General features: G+C 43.0%; 1 long non-coding RNA gene across 12 annotated transcripts in view; it reads left to right on the top strand.

Moving 5' to 3' along the window:
• The window catches only part of LOC131279953 (uncharacterized), a 165,215-nt gene that overhangs the window by 120,020 nt on the left and 29,096 nt on the right, over window positions 1-16,099 (top strand). For 10 of the 12 annotated variants that reach the window (XR_011649830.1, XR_011649837.1, XR_011649828.1 and 7 more), the window contains one exon: window positions 7,857-13,501. This is a non-coding gene — a long non-coding RNA (uncharacterized lncRNA). The remainder of the gene's footprint in view (window positions 1-7,856; window positions 13,502-16,099) is intronic. The other 2 variants (XR_011649833.1, XR_011649827.1) reach the window with 2 other exon arrangements.

Raw genomic sequence — 16,099 nt, 5'->3', positions numbered from 1 at the left:
CCCAGAAGCTGTGTTGTCAGAAGGCAACTTGGGGCAGGACGCGCACCACTGCTGCCCAGCCACTTTCATTTCACCTCTTGTGGTAAACTCCAGCAGAGCCAGAACCAGTCACTGCCAGAAACCCTAGAAATCAAACCATCAAGGAGGGATGCAGACTTGGCCCAGTGGCCAGGGCATCCATCCACCACATGGGAGGTCCACGGTCCAAACCCCGGGCCTCCTTGACCCGTGTGGAGTTGGCCCATGCACAGTGCTGATGCACGCAAGAAGTGCCCTGCCACGCAGGGGTGTCCCTGCGTAGGGGAGCCCCACGCGCAAGGAGTGCGCCCACAAGGAAAGCCACCCAGTGCCAAAGAAAGCCCAGCCTGCCCAGGAATGGCGCCGCACACACAGAGAGCCGACACAAGATGATGCAACGGAAGAAACACAGACTCCTGCGCCATGGACAACAACAGAAGAGGACAAAGAAAAACACACAGCAAATAGACACAGAGTATAGACAACTGGGGGGAGCAAAGGGAGAGAAATAAATGAAATAAATCTTTAAAAAAAAACCATCAATTACTCTCGTCCACTTTGTCTCAAATATTTTTTTTCCAAATTCTACTCAATTTATTCATTTTTAAAAAAGATATTACATAAAAAAAAATGAGGTCCCCATTCACCCCACCGCCCCCACCCCACCACTCCCCCCACAGTAACACTCTCCCCCATCATCATGTCGCATCCATTGTGTCTGGTGAGTACATCTCCGGGCATCGCTGCACCCCATGTCCCATGTTCCACACCATAGCTGTTTCAAGAATTCTTATGTAGCAATAATTGACTTTCAGGAGATGACTGCCAAATCGGCATCATTCTCACTGGTATCCAGATGCCTTTTCTTCTTCTGGACATGGCTCATCGATGTTCACTTTTTCAGTGGAGCCACTTTTGCCTCTTCTCAGGTTTCAGTGGTAGGACCCTGGATCTTCACAAAGGCATTTGCATCAACAGTCCTAAAAGGGATGTTACTGGAGTGGGCAGGGACATGACAGACAGTTCCCTGTTACTACTAGCAGGTATTCCAGATGGTTTTTCATAATTTGAGGGTGATTTATAATAGTTCATTTTTTGTTTAGCTTTTAGTATTTGCAATCTACCCCTGAATAGGGATGGCAGTCTTTAGAGTGACCGGACACTATTGGGTTAAGTCTTTCACTTTTAGCAGGACCTCCTATTCTGTGCACAATTGCTTTTCTATATTTTGCTTTTGGCCTCTTTTTAGAATTGTGATCAAAACCCAAGGGTTACTTGTTTAAAAGTTTGCCTTTGCCACAGACACCACCCAACGCCAATATTGGTGCTTACTACATCCAATTCATAGGCTAAGTTAATGTCCACAATTTACCTTCCTTTTATTATTTTTAAAAGCAGCTTGCTGGAGGTTTTCCTACTTCCATGAAGGTCTTTTCCCAATTAATATATACAACAGTTTTAATATTTGAGACTAAGTGAGTGATGATTTTCAGTATTCCAACAATATTACAAACTACATTAACATGAGAAAACATTGTACTTTATCAATTATGCAGAGTATAGTTTTGTTTTACCCAACTAAACATCACTGAAGAATTTGATAGAGCAGCAAGGACTTTGCAAGCTGTCCCAATTCTTTGCCTAGTTCAGGCTCTTAAGATAAGATAGTGTCTCTGATATTTCTTTTCATTCTAAAAAAAGGATTACCGGTTAACATAATGTCATCAGTAGAGTTTCAGCCACCAGTTTTTTTCTATGCAGGTAGGTTATTATCACCATGGCAGGACAGATGGTTGGGCTATGCACACAGCCTTGGGGAGGCACTGCAAAAGTCCATTGTTGACTTTTCTACAGGTAGGAGAATGCGGGCAGGCTTGACTTGCCTAAGGAAATACTAAAGAAATTCTTACCACGTTCTAAAACAAAGTGATAGCAACACAGCTGGACATTAACTTTTTGCAACAAACTAGCAATATTTGTGACTGCTACATACTACAATGTTGTTATTTTAATTTATCATAAGAGGTTGTTTCTGTGACACATACTTTTTCATAATAGTTAAAATCATAATTAACCACATTGTACTTCTGTTTAATATTATGCTGAAATATTGGTAAAGTTATACACTTCAAGTACTCATTTGAAACTTTTACTCATACAACTTCAACAGGGGGTTAAAAAATCTTGTTAATTTTATAACACTTAAACACTCTACTTAACTTATAACATATTAAATGAACTTAACTGTTACTTTAATTTTTCTTTCAAGATAAGGGAACAAATCTCTTGTAATTAGTTTGGAATGAAAAGAAAACCGGTTTAAACATTATTTTCCTTCAGAAGAGATAAGACCTTTTCTTCCCTGAACACTGAGGAAATGATGAGGTTAAAGCACAAGAAGCTGTTTTGATAAAACAGACTTTCTTTGTATATGGATTATACAGGAAACTTAACCAACAGACTAATGACTTGAGACTTTGAAAAAGGACAAAATTTTTAATCTTGCATTAGTATACTGTGTGATACTAAACTTTTAAACATTGTATAGATAGGCCTATCAAATTTTATTTAACTTTAATCATAAAAATTTCTTTTCCACAAACCTTCTACACTTCCAGTATTCATTCAGGTTTTGACCCACACTCTACTCTTTCCCAATAATCAATCATTTTATCTTAGGAAAAACTCATCTCCTTTTTCCTTAACAATAAAAACACATTCTATATATCCTACATATTAAGTTACCAGACAAACTTTTTACAACATGTTATTGCCATCAACACTAAACAAGCTTGTTAAAATAACGAACTTTTCTTCACTTTAAATACTTAGTAGCATGTAATACCAGAAACAGTCCACTAGAAGTAAGTTAGCAGGGGAGGCTGGCCACCAACAAGTTTTCCTGTTATAAAATTACCTTTTATTGTTATTATTATCAATTCAGTTTTTGTTTAATAATGACTTTCTGCAATTAGCCATTTAAATACCTTAATTTAAACAATGCTTCGTTAAATTTCTTATAATTATTTATAACCATATAGACTACAATATTATTTTTAGACAAATTTTACCTTCACAGAACACATTCCCTTAAAGTTACACAATACCTTCTGTAACTTGCCACATGCATTTAAGTTCCAAGGGTTTATGAAAATTAGCCATCCTATTTTAGGACAAAACACACCTTTTAGAAAAAACTTAATAAATTTCAGTCAGCATTCCCACAAACTTTTAACTTTTAATATTCATTTAAGTTTTACATCCTTCATTTTATCCTGTGAAGAAAAATAAACTATTCATTTCAATCTAGGCAAGAACAACTTTTTATGAAAAGACTTATAGTAATTTTGTTAGTCAAGACTTACAATTTTTATCATTGTAGAGATCTTATTAATATTTAAACTTATGTATTATATAAGCACTTATTTAGTTTTTGGCCATTTGAATAGAGCTCTTTTAAAAATTTTTACTTATTAATTTATATTACCCTCTGGAGGTATCAAAATATACACTGACATTGAACAAACAGACAAACACAAAACAATTACAACACACTAACAGAAACATACAGGTTACAATTGACTCATAATTCTTACTTTCTTCGTATAGCTGCTTTTAAGTTCTCCATTATATCACATCTTAGATTGTACTTTTTAAGATTTCTTCTGGAATCCATGTTGCCTGTAACATGCAAACTTGTGCTTGGAAACATTTTTATTAGTTATCAGCAATCAGTTAAGATAACTTGAGCAGCATAAATGTAGCTAAGCTCTTATCTAGCAGTTTAGACAGAAAGTTAACACACATTTTTGGATTACTAATCTCTAAGACTATACTGAGCACCTCAAGCTCCTGTTCTTGTTCCAATTTACTTTCTTTCATTTCAAATTTACTTATGGCTTAGGAAATATAGTAATTTCATCTTTCTCTCCTTCTTCACACTGTAAAGGATCTAAAGCCGCCGCTACCTGGTGGCATAAGGCCCATACTGATAATGGAATGAATTCCCTTTTTCGATACGCTCTTTGTAAAGCTTTCATTACACATCTCCACTGTTTCAAATTTAAAACATTACACCACTGACGCTGAAGCCAGCAACAATGCTTTTGTATTAGAGCTAACAATTCTAGTAATTCATAGGTTTTTACAGGCACCCCATTAACTTTCAGTAAAGTTCCTAGCACTCGTGACTATGCTTCCACACGTCCCATTTGATCACCCATTACCCTGATGACTTCACGGAAAATGTTACTTACTTAAAAGAAGACTCGAGTCACTCTGCTTTGGACGTCACATGACCCTCGAGGAGGTCTTTTCCACAGTTCCCAACACTGATTTGGAAGACTCACTAACTTCTTCGGGCCCCACAATGGGGCACCAGATGTTGGAGATTTGGGCCTGAAGGGTATCGGGACTGAAAGAGAAAAGGGAGAAGGAAACAAAGAGAAAGAACGAGAGAGCTGGGATCAGGGGCTCTGCAAGTAATGACTCCTCAGACAACTTTATAGTTTACAAGGGGCTCTTTATATACCCCAGTGTACGTGCCAAGAAGCAGGCAGACGTAGCCTATGTGCCAGTAAGCATAAACACATAGCCTACGTGTCATCAAGCAGCAACACATATTAGCTATCAGCATTACCCATAGTCTAAGGAATTTTAAAAAATCTTATCTCAAGGTACAACATCTAAGCGTTCTATTCACTGCATAAGGTATGAGCTCATCTTGTCTTTCAGCCTTTAACAGCTTCATCGCATTCGCTGGGAACCCTTAATTACTGCATTCCTGAGGTTGCAAGCATAGCCATGGAGACAGCACGTCTCTCCTTGAGAGGCCACTGTGCCTCAGTTTCCAACACACAAGGAAACCACTGATCCCGGATCTGGGGCTTTTGGAAAACAGACGCAGGCTCCTGGAGCCAGAAATCGGCTTGGGGAAGCGTATGGGGCTGTGCGGTAGGATCTGCTCTCCCCCACGAAGCACCGAAGATACTCCCACACCCAGTGCTGGGGTGAGTCCCGGTTCAAACAAAGCAGCAGCTGTGGCTGTAGCAGTTTGATATTATTGATGAATTCCAAAAAGAAATATTGGATTATGTTTGTAAACTGATCATTTCCTGTGGGCATATTGGATTATATTAGATTCAGAGGTTTACTTGATTAAGTAATTATGTCAACCTCTTGTGCCAGTAGGGCTTCAGTTCCCGTCCCTTGGTGGGTGGGGACTCACAGATAAGAGGCATGGCCAAGGACAGAGCTGAGGTTCTTTTTGGGATTTTTTTAAAGATTTGTTTTTTATTTCTCTCCCCTTCCTCAACCCCACCCCACCCCCACCGTTGTCTACTCTCTGTGTCCATTCACTGTGTTCTTCTGTGTCCACTTATATTCTTGTCGGTGGCACTGGGAATCTGTGTTTCTTTTTGTTGCATCATCTTGCGGTGTCAGCTCTCCATGTGTGCGGTGCCACTCCTGGGCAGGCTGCACTTTCTTTGCTCTGGGCAGCTCTCCCTACGGGGTACACTACTTGCACGTGGGGCTCCCCTACATGGGGGGCACCCCTGCGTAGCATGACACTCCTTGCGTGCATCAGCACTGCGTGTGGGCCAGCTCCACACGGGTCAGGAGGCCCTGGGTTTGAACCCTGCACCTCCCATGTGGTAGGCGGATGCTCCATCCATTGAGCCAAATCTGCTTCCCGAGTTGAGAGTTTTTGATGTTAGAGTTTTGATGTTGGAGCTTGATGCTGAAGCCCTAAGCTAGAGCACTGGGAAGTAAGCACAAAGAGGAAAGAGAAGCCATCCCAGGAAGAGAATAACACTGAGCCCAGGAAGAAGCAAGACCCTGCAAGGGAGGAACCCAGGAAGCCTCAACCCTCGCAGATGTCGGCAGCCATCTTGTTCCAACACGTGGCAACAGACTTTGGGGAGGGAAGTAACTTATGCTTTATGGCCTGGTATCTGTAAGCTCCTACCCAAATAAATACCCATTATGAAAATAACCCATTTCTGGTATTTTGCTTTAGTGCCCCTTTGGTGACTGATACAGTGGGAACAAGAGGACAAGTGAATATGGATTGTGTTTTTGATGCTACTAGCAGAACGAGCCTCTGGTTTTGTAGAATAGCCTTTATTTCAGAAGGTATGTGGCAAAACATTGACCTATTTATGGCTGAAGTCATGTCCACAATTCACTTTAAAACACTTATACACACACACGTGCATGTGTCGACACAGAGTGAGAGAGACAGCAAGTGCACAAACAGCACAAGTGGTAATTGTCTGGGTCTAGGTGGTGGGTATTTGAGTGTCTATCAAGTTATTCTTTCTATTGTTTTCTATATTAAAATTTTCATAAAAAGGTATAAAAAAAGAATAAGAACATCTCTTCACCAAAATTCACATAAAGAGAGTGAAAATCAAGCCACAAAATAGGAGATGTTATTTACCACACACAAGCATCAAATGCTTCCTCTTCATGTGCACTTCTGTCTCTATACATAAAACTTCCCCATAGATCAGAAAGGAAAGGGTCTATGATCCAACAAGAAAATGATCAAAAGATGATATCTCCTTTCTCATTTCTTATTTTGTGTACTTGCATCTTCTCTCTTTTTTTCTTTGTTAGTCTAGCTAAGGGTTTGTTAATTTTATCAATCTTCTCAAAGAACCAGCTCTTGGCTTTATTTATCTTTAGCAGTGCTTTCTTATTTTCTATTTCATTTGGTTCTGCTCTTATCTTTGTTCTTTCTTTCTTTCTTCTTCCTGTGGGGTTACTTTGTTGTGTTTTTACTAATTCCTCCAAATGTGCAGTTAGTTCTTCAATTTTTGCTCTTTCTTCTTTTTTGATGTATGAATTTATGCCTATAAATTTCCCTCTCAGTACTGCTTTTGCTGCATCCCCTAGGTTTTTGTAAGTTGTGTTATCATTTTCATTAGTTTCAAGGTAGTTATTAATTTCTTTTGAAATTTCCTCTTTGACCCACTGTTTTTCTAAGAGTGTGCTGTTTAATTTCCATATCTTGGTGTGAAATCTGGGCCTCTGGCCCTTGCAGATTTCCAGCTTCACTCCACTGTGGTCAGAGATATTATTTTGTATGATTTCAATCTTTCTGAATTCATTGAGACTTTCTTTGTGGCCTAGGGTATGGTCTATCTTGGAGAATGATCCATGTGCACTTGAGAAAAATGTATATCCTGCTGTATTCGGGTGTAATGATCTGTATATGTCTATTAGGTCCAGCTCCTCTAATATACTGTCCAAAGTTTTTGCTTCTTTATTGATTCTCTTTTGAGATGTTCTGTCCAAAGTTGATAGCGGTGTATTAAAATCTTCCACTAAAATTGTAGAGGCATCTATTTTTTCACTTAGTTTTTCCAGTGTTTGCCTCACGTATTTGGAGGCGCCCTTGTTAGGAGCATAAATACTTATGATTGTTCATTCTTCTTGAGAGATTGTCCCTTTCACTAATATGTAGTATCCATATTTGTCTCTCACAATCGTTTCGTATTTAAAGTCTATTTTGTCTGATATTAATATAGCTACTCCCGCCCTTTTTTGGTTATTGTTTGCTTGTAAGATTGTTTTCCCGCCATTCACTTTCAACCTCCTTGAATCCCTGGGTCTAAGATGTGTTTCTTGTAGACAGCATATAGATGGGTCATATTTCCTTATCCAATCTTCCAGTCTGAATCTTTTGACAGGTGAGTTTAATCCATTGACTTTCAGTGTTATTATTTTCAAGGAATTATTTATGTTAGCCATATTTTGTTTGGACTTGTGTTTGTCATATTTTGTTTGTTTGTTTTTTCCTTCTCTTTTTGTCTTTTTTGTTGCTCTTACAGTCTCTTCCCCACTGACCCCACAGAAATAAAGATCATCATGAGAGGATACTTTGAAAAACTATATTCCAACGGAAAGGACAATTCAGAGGAAATGGACAAATTCCTGGAAACACATAAGCAGCCTATATGGATGAAAGAAGAAATTGATGATCTCAACAAACCAATCACAAGTAAAGAGATGGAATCAGTCATTAAAAACCTCCCAACTAAGAAGAGCCCAGGGCCAGACGGCTTCACAGGTGAATTCTACAAAACATTCTGGAAAGAACTAATGCCAATCCTGCTGAAACTCTTCCAAAAAATGGAAACAGGAGTGCAAGCGCTTTCGATGCTGCAGGGCGAGGCCTGCCAGGCTCTGGGGAATGGGGTCTCCACCCCCCAGGAAGGCCCTTGGACCCACCGACCCTCACTCTGCACTTATGTGAGCTTGGAGACCCAGCCCTGAGCCAAGATGCACCGACCCCAGCGCTGCGGCCTCAAGGATCCAGGGGCAGCGCAGGGCATGCTCGCAGCTCAGGCTAAGGCAGAGGCGAGAGCCCACGGGCAGGGCAGGGGTGGCGGACCCTTGGAACGAGTGCTGAGGGCCTGGGCCCACAGGGGGACCCCAAAGCAGGGCTGGGGTAGAAAGCCTGGTTCTCAGGCACAGAGGTTGGCTGGGACAGAGGCAGCGACCAGGCAGGGCTGACAGCTGGGCCCCAGGGCGAGCACCAGCCACCTCCTGGTGGGGTGGCTCTGGATGACTTGGCAGTGTGGGAAGTAAACATTCTGTGAGGTGCTGGAAGCAGGCAGTGCCCAGGTGCCAAGCTGGACAGGCACACCTCCAGGTACCGGCAGAGCAGGGCAGGTGTGCACTCTCCCCACCAGGCCTGGGGCTGTGGACTCGGCCCCCCCCTGCCCTGGACCTGAATCCTCATTTGGCCAGCAGCTGTCGCAGGGCCGAGCATCGGTCCCTAACAGCCTGTGCCAGGCACTGCACCACACCTGTCACATCTGGGCTGTCCCCTGAAAGAAGAGAAATGTCCTCCCTTCTCATTTCTTCAGGAAGGCTGAGCAGTTTCTTTTGGAACGACAGGGCCTGCTGGGGAGTGGCGGGCAGGGGCTGGAGGGGCCCTGAGCCCCGCGGACGGGCCTGGCACCTCTGTGCTCCCTGGCTCTGAAGCGGCCTGTTCACTCCCTGCTGATCTGCCGAGCACGTCATTTTATGCCATCGCTTCTGATCCTGACATCACCTGTGAACACAGGTTTCATAGGTAGATTCGTCTTGGATGCCCGAGGGGGGCCTGGTGTTTAAAGGGGAACTGTGCAGCCTTCGTGACAGCAAGCCGACTGCATGATTGGTGCCCCCGAGTCACAGGGCCCCTCCTGAGGGACAGTGGGTGCGGGCTCATCACGGGCAACTGTGGCTCTGCAGGTGAGCGAGGGCCGCAGCACAGCAGCCCCTGGCCCTTGGATAGGGTCTCCACGGCCGTTTCTCCTGAGGGCAGTTTGACTGAAGCACTCCCAGATCCCCAGGCCCCCTGGGGGGTGGAGCCCGGCTGTGGGGGGTGGGCCGAGGGCTGGGGCACCCCCAAGGCAGGCCCAGGAGCGCGGGGCCTTCTGGCAGTGTGATGACTTCTTAGCCTGCACTTCGCCCTTCCTATGCTCCCACTTCTTGGCATGCAGGGAGCAGCAGCCACGCGGTGGCGGGGTGGTGGGCAGGTGGATACTGGCTGTGTGGCCTGTGGAGAGCAGGCTGGCCAGCACGGCCAAGGCCAGCCTTCTGCATGGCCCTGTGGGAGGGACCTGAGCCAGCTCTCCTCTCCTCTGGGCAGGTGGGCAAGGCCCCTGCTGCTCTCAGGCTTTATTTCTAGAACCCGAGTCTGGGCTGCACCCAAGGCTGCCAGTCTTCTAGTCTCACCTTTTGTTTTGGGGCTTTTAATGCTTATTTTTAGAAAGGCCCCCTTTGGTCCTTGAGACCTGCACCCCTGTCTCTGCAGCAGTGCGTTTAGGGTCTTGGGTGGGCCTTCGCCACAAGGGGAAAGACAAAAGACCTTCCCTGACCCAGTACAGAGTCCTCAGCTCAGGGGAGGGGATGAGGCTCGAGCGGCCGTGTGCCTGCTTCCCATGTACGAGGTCCTGGGTTCAATCCCCAGTACCTCCTCAAAAAACAGAAACACTTGGAGAAAGCCTGCGTCGGACCTGCCTGCTGTCCAGATGTGCTCTGAGGGGCGCTCCACCAGGATTGCGAAGCTGCACAGGGGCTGCCTCAGGTCCCTCCCATAGTGCTGCGGCACATTCTGGAAAGAACTAACGCCAATCTTGCTGAAACTCTTCCAAAAAATCGAAACAGAAGGAACATTGCCTAACTCATTCTATGATGCCAACTCTAGCTATCAGGGAAATGCAAATCAAAACTACAATGGGATACCATTTTACTCCCATAAGATTGGCAGCTATGACAAAAAACAGAAGACTGCAAGTTCTGGCCAGGATGTGGAGGAATGGGAACACTCATCCACTGCTGGTGGGAATGCAGAAGGATCCAGACATTCTGGAGGACAGTTTGGCAGTTTCTCAAAAAACTATGACTATAGATTTGCCATATGACCCAGCAATTCCACTGCCTTGCCAGTTTGCATACAGGGCAACACTTATTGCAGTGATGGAAGGCAAAACACCAAAAAGAGTTCTACTGAGTATACACCCAGCTGTGGAATTGCTTTTGCATTTTTAAATTTTTTGATACCCCAATTTATTTTTACCTTAATTTTTCTAAATTAATCTAAATTCTGTATCTAACTTTTAAACACATCACTATATTCCATTTTACTATTAATGGAACCTGGCAATAAATTAGCCTTCACTTTTGAAGAAGTTTTGAGTCAGAGAGAGGTTCAACAATGGCAGGGGACGAACACTGGTGTGGGATGTTATTGACAGGGGACACATGGTTGGCAGGGAGTTCTCCAGGGCATATATCCAGCGTACATAAAAATGTTTGGATATTTTCATAGTGGTTACAATTAAAAACAACAACTGAGGGAGTGCTGAGTTCCTAGCCAGGGGAGCTCTATCACAGTCCTTAAAGGAATAGCAACAATCTGCCAAGTGCAATGGCAAAGACCAAAAAGGAAGGAAGGTCCAACAATGAGCCCTTGATACTAATGACTATGCTTGTGAGCCTGTGTACCTGAAACAAGAACAAGGCCTAGAGCTGTAGGGTGCCTAAGAGTTCCCTCCTGAGAGCCTCCATGTTGCTCAAATGTGGCCAGTCTCAAAGCCAAACTCAGCATGTAAATTCGTTGCCTTTCCCTCCGCATGGGACATGACTCCCAGGGATGAGCCTCCCTGGCATGAAGGGATTACGACCAAGTACCAGCTGATGATGTAACTAGAAATTGACCTTGAATAAAAGGGTCAACTTGGACCAGCAGAATATCTCAATCTACATATAATACCAGGAGTTAAAAATGCTTTTTGACCCTAATAAAAGGGGGAAATGGAAAGGACAAATGAGTTTATATGGCTATGAGTCTCCAAAAAGAGCTGGGAAGTTATCAGAGGGGTTGCCCTTATGCACACCTGAGCAGAGTCCCAGAGACAGATAAAGTAGATACAACCCCAGGTATTGGTTCTTCTGAGGGCTACAGAGACCCACAGGTTCTATGGTCATGGCAGATGGAGTTCAGTGCCATCTCTGTTGGCCCTACTTTGGGGTTTGTGTTTCTGTGTGATGGAGCTGGACTTAGATGTGATCTTTGTCTACAAGTCTCTCCTGTTACTTTTACCAGAACTGTAGTTGGTGTTGGGGTTTAATGTGTACCCAGGGGACCTGAATCTCTGGACTGACCATGTGACAGCCAGGCCCTGAGCCTCAACAGACTTGCAACTCCTACACTCTGGTTTATTGGGCTTACCCCACTCAGCTAACATGGAGTTGAAGAAGGTCAACCACCACACCAGGGAGCCAAGAGTGCGTACAACTGAAAGCAGGAGAATTGCATCCAGCATCCATGTGGAATCTAAGCCCCCTCTTGACATAGATGTGGAGTGGACACAACCATTCTAAGGTCCACAGGATGGAGGAATAGAGTGTGGATTAGAGTCGATTACTAATATTGAATTTATGAACTATTGTGAGAAGTAATCGAAGAAAATGTGGCACTGGTGTGGAGAAAGTGGCCATGGTGGCTGCTGGGGGTAGGGAGTAGGACAAGGAGATGTGATGTGGGGGCGTTTTCTGGACTTGGAGTTGTCCTGGGTGGTGCTGCAGGGACAGTTACTGGACATTGTATGTCCTCCCATGGCCCACTGGGTGGACAGTGGGAGAGTGTGGGCTATGATGTGGACCATTGACCATGAGGTGCAGCGGTGCTCAGAGATGTATTCACCAAGTGCAATGAATGTCTCATGATGACTGAGGAGGTTGTTGTTATGGGGGGAGGAGTGGGGTGAGGGGGGATGTGGGGCATATGCAGACCTCATATTTTTTAATGTAATATTAAAAAAATAAAGCCAAAATGAAATAAAATAAAGCATCTTAAAAAAAAGAAAATGATCAAAAGACGTGAGCAGGCATTTCACAGAAGAGGACACAGAATCTACCAATAAACATGAAAGCCCAGTCAACAAGCAGGAAAATGAACACTGAAAACATGCCGCAATGCCACTCAACATGCAGCAGTCAACAAAATGCTTATAGCTGTGGGCAAGGATATGTGCCAACAAGGGCGCCTGTGCCTGTGGCAAGAGCATCGGTTGGGCCACCCGCAGAAAACCGCCCGCAGTGTCCAGCTTGGGGGCACCTGTCCACCCACAGCCCCTCTTCTAGGCTGAGACCCCAGAGCAGGGTTTCTACCTGGCTGTTGGGTCTCTTAGTGGGATTTTGGAAGAAGGTGGGGACACCAGTTGTGGCAGCAATTTCAGATAGCCCTTGTTTTTCTTGGTCGTTTTGTTTTAAAATTTTACTATGGTGACACATGTAATTTACTATTTTCCATTTTAGTCCAAGTGTGTAATTCAGTGACATTGAGTAAATTCACAATGCCTGTAGGGAGCCACCCGCTGCAAGGCCTATTTACAGCCTCCCACAACATGGCGGATCTCACAACATGGCGGAATTCAAATCTGCCCTGTCATTTCCTTATTCTTCTTCCTCCCTGCTTCTTTGTTCTCCCTTTCCCGCTGCAACTCAGGTGACCACAGCAATACACATGTGCAAGGCGTGAAACACTGTAGACCCGGTGTCGAACTGTCGGCCAATCCCCTCCTTGGACGTCTGCCACCCACAAAACCAGCCTATCAGCTATGTACACGTTCCCTTCCCTCTCTATATATCCCCGTGTTTTACCCCCAATAAACAAGGCTTGATCAGAATCCCGTCTTGCCTCCATTCTTCGTGTCTCTTGTTGCCGTCTTTGTGTCGTTTGCTTTGTTTCTAGATCCCTGATCTTGGTCCGACGGGAGACGTCCTGTCCTATTGGCCTGGCCCGCGGGACATTTTGGCGCCCAACCTGGGGCAGAACTGAGCAACGACGTAGAGAGCGCCGATTGATGGGCCCAAAAGAAGAAATCTAAGAGGACACCGTGTAGAGTTAGTCCACGGTCAGAGCTCCATGAGTGAACGGAGACACCGCACAGGAGCCTGCTGCGCGGTTAGGATCTCGGTAAGTGATCGGCAAAAGTATGGGACAAGCAATGAGTGAGCATAAAGTGTTTGTAGAAGGTCTACGTGAGGCTTTAAAGGCACGAGGAGTAAAGGTTAAAGTTAAATAGCTCCTAGAATTCCTTGCTTTCCTGAAAGAAGTTTATCCCTAGTTTCCATAGGAAGGGAGCATTTACAACTCATAAAAGGAGCTACAGCAGCTAAAAGAAATTACAACACCATAAATGCAGGAAGGAAGTTAACCACAACCCTTATATCGACCTTTTGCCCAGCTGTAGTTCCCCATCAGAGCCGCCCGTGCTAAAACCATCACCTAAATACCCTCCTAACTTTTCTCCGTCCCACCCCCCTGTAATTACCTCTGCTTACCCGGTTACCGAAAAAAAAAATGATGATGATGAGCAAGTTCGGGTACACTCCACTTTTCCGTTTAAAAATTTAAAAGAGCTTAAGTCCGCCGCCTCTATCTATGGGCCCACTGCTCTGTATACTATTACCATTTTGGAGCACATTGCCAATGCCTGGCTTACACCTCATGATTGGCGTACTCTTGCTCGCTCTGCTCTCAGTGCCGGAGATTACCTATTATGGAAATCCGAGTATGCCTAATTCTGTGCCGATACAGCCAAGCATAATGCTCAGGCCGGCAATGGGTGGACTATTGATATGCTCACAGGGTCAAATGATTATAGAGATAATACAAACCAATGTAGGTATGACCCTGGCCTATTTGCTCAAATTCAAACTGCTGCCCTTAAGGCTTGGAAAAGATTGCCCTCAAAAGAACACCCCGCCTCCTCCCTCACTAATAGTAAACAGGGGCCAGAGGAGCCTTTTTCAGATTTTGTAGGCAGATTGTTCACGGCTGCAGAAAGGCTGTCTGGCGATACCAACACAGAAACAGACTATGTAAAGCAAATTGCCTTTGTAAATGCAAATGCAGCTTATCAGGCCGCAGTTAGACCTTATAGAAAGAAGGATAACTTGTCTGGTTACATCAGGCTTTGTTCTGAAATTGGCCCTGCCTATCAACAAGGCCAGCCACAAGCCCCAAAATCCAAACAAGCTTATAAGGCAATCAACTCTGTTCCAGCAAACGCCCACCCCTTTCACAGCTCTTCGGGCTCCCTACTATCTACATGACAATGTAGCTCTGGGCTAGTGAGGGCTAATATAGTTAATCCACTGGTATGAGAGAAAAACGTGGCAACATTTGTGTTTTGTTTTATTTCCATGCTAATTCTGATTGGGCTTATTTAACCAAGATAATAAAATGAGTACAAAATTTTTATCAGGGTCTAAAAGGAATTTTCAGTTTTAAATCAATAATTATCTCCAGAACTTCAAGTCTCAGTATAGTCTTACAGTAATAATCCAAAAATGTGTGCTAATGGTCTGCCTAACTGCTGCTCAAGTTATTTTAACTGATTGCTGATAACTAATAAAAATGTTTCCAAGCACAAGCTTGCATATTACAGGCAACATGAATTCCAGAAGAAATCTTGAAAGGTACAATCTAAGATATGCTATATAACAGAGGATTTAAAAGCAGCTATACCAAGAAAGTAAGAATTATGAGTCGATTGTAAATAAATTGTATGTTTCTGTTAATGTGTTGTAATTGTTTTGTGTTTGTCTGTCCCATTCAATGTCACTGTATATTGTGATACCTCTGGATGGTAATATAAATTAGTAAAAAAAAAAAGAGCTCTATTCGAATGGCCAAAAATTAAATAAGCGCTTATATTAATACTTAAGTTTATTATATTAATATATAAGTTTAAATGTTAATAAGATATCTACAATGATAAAAATTGTAAGTCTTGATTAACAAAATTACTATGCCTTTTCATAAAAAATGGTTCTTGCCTAGATTGAAATGAATAACTTATTTTTCTTCACAGGATAATATGGAGGATGTAAAACTTAAATGAATATTTGGTTAAAAGTTTGTGAAAATGCTAACTGAAATTTAATAAGTCTTTGCAAAAAGGTGTTTTGTCCTAAAATAGGATGGCTAATTTTTCATAAACTCTTGGAACTTAATTTGCATGTGGCGAGTTGTAGAAGGTATTGTGGTAACTTTAAGTAAGGGAATGTGTTCTGTGAAGGTAAAAGTTGTCTTAAAATAATATAGTCTATATGGTTATAAATAATTATAAGAAGTTTAATGAAGCATTGTTTAAATTAAGGTATTTAAATGGCTAATTCCAAAAAGTCATTATTAAATATATATAAAACTGAATTGATGATGATAAATAATAAAAGGTAATTTTATAACAGGAAAACTTGTTGGTGGCTAGTCTTCCCTGCAAACTGGCTTCTAGGGGACTGTTTCTGGTATTACATGCTACTAAGTATTTAAAGTGAAGAAAAGGTCATTATTTTAACAAGCTCATTTAGTGTTGATGGCAGTGATATGTTGTAAGAAATTTGCCTGGTAACTTAGTATGTGGAATATATGGAATGTGTTTTTATTACTAAGAAAACAGGAGATGATTTCATCCTGAAATAAAATGATTGATTATTGAGAAAGAGTAAAATGTGGGACAAATGAATACTGAAAGTGTAGAAGGTTTGTGGAAAGAAAATTTTATGG

This window comes from Dasypus novemcinctus, chromosome 10, assembly GCF_030445035.2.
Source record: "Dasypus novemcinctus isolate mDasNov1 chromosome 10, mDasNov1.1.hap2, whole genome shotgun sequence".
Lineage (NCBI taxonomy): Eukaryota > Metazoa > Chordata > Mammalia > Cingulata > Dasypodidae > Dasypus > Dasypus novemcinctus.
This window is presented reverse-complemented; position numbering and strand designations above follow the sequence as displayed.